This window comes from Poecilia mexicana, unplaced genomic scaffold, assembly GCF_051168715.1.
Source record: "Poecilia mexicana isolate PSO_F unplaced genomic scaffold, ASM5116871v1 scaffold_2, whole genome shotgun sequence".
Classification (NCBI taxonomy): domain Eukaryota; kingdom Metazoa; phylum Chordata; class Actinopteri; order Cyprinodontiformes; family Poeciliidae; genus Poecilia; species Poecilia mexicana.
This window is the reverse complement of record NW_028263371.1, coordinates 28,382,285-28,385,959: the sequence shown is the minus strand read 5'-3', so window position 1 is coordinate 28,385,959 and position 3,675 is coordinate 28,382,285. Positions and strand designations below refer to the sequence as shown.

Sequence of the window (3,675 nt, the reverse complement as noted above, 5' to 3'; positions counted from 1 at the left end):
GACTCTGCTGACCTCGGGGTCAGCCTGGTGAACCCTGGGCCTCGTCGTGTCAGCCTCCGGGTTGCTCGACCGTCTTCAAGCCACTCGCTTGATCTCGCTTTATTTTTTCTGGCCCGTCTCTCTGACACCTGCTCCACCTGCCCAGTCTTGGGATGATTTTTTGTTTTGTGTTGATCCCTCCATCTAAAGCAAACTGTACTATTGTGACTCTTTCATTTTTATGTTACAGTTTTGTGTTGAAGTCATCTTCATACTGAAATTGTGCTCTGTTAAGTTTGAAAAGTGTTTGTCTTTATCCCTAAATTTTCCTTGTGGTGATTTTTCTATTTTGTCAGATGTTTCACATTTATTAATTTGACTCACCTGCTATATAATGGCTTTGGACTATTCCTTCTTTGCTAAGTTATTGCTTTGTAAAACATTGTTTCATTTTGTTTCCTTTTTTTTTTAACTTGTAACTTTACCAAACGATATCTAATCTGAATCTGACTTAAAAAGCCTCGGCTTGGAGATAAGAATGAGTCGCTGTACTGTGCACACAGCTGATACTCTTGGATGAAGGTTGAGTCTTTGTGTTCTCGCCAATTAAAAGATAACGGCTTCCTGCTCTCTGTCACTCTGACGCGGCGCAGCCATCACCTGTGCAAAAGTCCCAGAACTTTTTTCAGACTATTCTGACGTTCACAGGACATTCTCTCTCTCATTCCGTGCGAATCTGGCTCATCGGAGGGGGAAATTACACCCGGTGGTTTGTTATGCTAATACATCTTGTAGCCCAGCTTCTCAGGGTGCAAACTGTGTGGTCCACGGCTTCAACTCGTCTGCTAGGTGTTGGCCGTGGCGTTATTTGTTGAGTTTTTCCCCCACTCATGTTTCTCGGGAAAAAAAAATGGTACTCTAAGTTCTCTCTAACTGTACAGAAAAAATGAGTTCATTATGAGTTACTGCTGCCAATGAGACATATTTCCATTTTCATAATGACAGAAAACTCGGTAACTGTATTTGAAGGGGGTTGAATAAGACTGTCATGACACTGTCATAAACATGACATAACACCTGTCATGAACATCAATAAGTCTTCATGAATAGTTATGACTGTTGTCATAAAGCGTCATTCGGTAAATAATGACACTTTTAATACAAAGTTGACGTTATTCAAAATGTCTTCGTTATGACAATTTGTCATTAACCTCGCCAAAAATGTCTGTTATGACAACTTGTCATTAACCAAGAAATCATGATCTAACATAAATTTGTCATAATAGTAGTCATAATGATTTAATTATTACACTAGCAAAAGCTTTAACAAAACAATAATTAATATTTCCACTCCCTGAAATAAAGCAAAACAAGTAGGACAAGCAATAAAGATTTCACTAAGCTTTATTACACGGTCAAATGATTTACATTAACAATTTCTTTTACATCAACTAAAGTGGAACAAGTAGCACCAGTTATGAAGACGTCAATAAGTGTAATTACAATGTCATTAATATTAACTATTACCTCAAGTAAAGTGAAACAAGTTACAGCAGTTATGACAAAGTCATTAAGTGTCATTAATATTAACTTTTACCTCAAGTAAATTGAAACTAGTAGCAACAATTACAAAGATGTAATTTAGTATTACAGTGTCAAATGCAATGCTAACAGAGTTACTGATATTAAGTCTTACCTCAAATGAAACACACTGGACTACTTATAACTACCATCATAACTGTAGAACAAACCCTTTGGAATAAAACAAAAGATAACTTGTTCTAAGATAACAGAGGGTTTAACGTCTGGTCAGTATATTGTTACTCTGAAATGCTGATTGAAAAACTAAAACAGAATTACTTATTCTTTAACTTAAGAAAATAGGCTCTTTCAACAGTAAAATTTTTTGCTTTGATTATGTCAGCCATCTCCTTCGTAATAGTCTTCCTGTAATGCTCTGAAAACAGGAGATCTTCTTCTTGTCTTCATTTCCTGGAAGCAGCTCTTTGAAGGTGTCCAGAAATGCTCAGAAATTACAGCTGTTCTTGCAATAGTTAATCATGGCGAAAGCCTTTTCACTAATTCAAACTTGGTGAATCTCTTCTGGACATTCTCATAGTCGGTGATGACTCAATTCATTGTGGTCACTTAAAAAAAGAACAAAAACAAAAAACAATGTCATCATATTCCAGCATTTATTTAAATACCATTTCAAAATGTCCCTTGCTGCACACTGTCAGAATGGTAGACTGGCAGACAAATGCCTAGTTAACATGACTGGTTGTTATAAACTGCAATACAATTATTTCTTAATACAAGTGGAATAATAACTGGAGCTGAACAAAATTATTCTGATCAAATATTTGTCTAGCAGAAGTTCAGACAGACTGCCACTGTTATTCGAATGCATCATTTAACATATAGTTTTAGGCACATGAATGCATCTTTTTACTTAATGAGCATTCTAAATTATTTCTAACCAGATACTCTAACTTAGGGTTGTTTGCAAGAAGCTTACTAATAAATAAATAGATTTAACATCAGTTTTAGTTGTCTAAAACGTAACTCAGCAGGTGAATGTTGATTCCTGCTCCCCATTCCCCACTTACCTGGCTGTCCCACCCCACTTCACATGGTGAAAATATTAACACAAAAACGACTTACCTAATTTTCTTGGGGAATATTTCATCTGCTTCTTTCTCTTTGGTCAAATAGGAACTTCTTTCTCTGGTGGCTGGTCCTTATTATCATCCTCCACACTGTAGCATGTCTTCATTAGCCAACTTTGTCCTCCCCACCATGTGTCCTTAGGCTAGCCTGGGTCTTCATGTGGCTAAACTTGCCAAAGCAAAGAACACAAGCACTGTGTCACATCAGCCAAGTCGCTAAATAATGCACATGAAGGATAACTTTGACTAACATATTGGCTTTTAATTTGCTAGATTAAAATTGGAGGGGGAAAAAACAATTTGCCTGTCTTTAAAATATATTTAGTATTAAGGGCTAACGTTACAGTAATTGTGTTTAATAACTTTAGCTAATATTAACTTACAGCAAGGTAGGATTGGCTTGAATTGCTTATAGCTAACATTACAGAGAAAGAGAACATAGTCAATGTTATTTTCTCAAAGAAAATGTAAAGTTAATAAGACGCATACCTCATATGTATTAGGTATCAAACTTCGGCTTCTTTTTAAACAGGAGGTCTGGCCGTTATAACTTGTGTTAGGTTTGCGCCACAATATGGAAGATTTCTTCTTCACCAACACACTGCACGCCTGTTCGTGCACTGCTGCCTCTCACTGGTGGAGATGGTGTATTGCACTACTTAGCCCTTGTGTTTAGAAATGGGGTCCATACCAACCGACCCCACACACGTAAAACTTTTATCATTTGCCACAGTTCTCTACGTTTGCCTCAGTCCTCGCACGCATAAGGGTTAAAACAGCCTTAAATAATGTTTCAAATGCTAAGTTCATAAGTGCTTTGTAGACATCTTGCTGTAAAACTTTAGGATCGATTAAATTAAGAAAATTAAGACTAAACAACATGGCAGAGCTTTATAATATTACTACATCAAGCTAATTTTTAAAGTTTAATTGGTAATACTTTTATAACAAAATTTATGTCAGATCGTGATTTCTTGGTTAATGACAAGTTGTCATAACGAAGATATTTCGAATAATGTCAACTTTG

At 36.3% G+C, this 3,675-nt stretch overlaps 1 long non-coding RNA gene across 1 annotated transcript; it reads right to left on the bottom strand.

The window, feature by feature from the left end:
- Positions 1 to 1,365: 1,365 nt before the first annotated feature.
- Positions 1,366 to 3,128, bottom strand: LOC148160741 (uncharacterized). Its single transcript, XR_015762393.1, has 2 exons — positions 2,644 to 3,128; positions 1,366 to 2,126 (listed from the first exon to the last, which is right to left on the bottom strand). It is a non-coding gene; the product is annotated as an uncharacterized LOC148160741 (long non-coding RNA).
- Between the last annotated feature and the right edge of the window lie 547 nt (positions 3,129 to 3,675).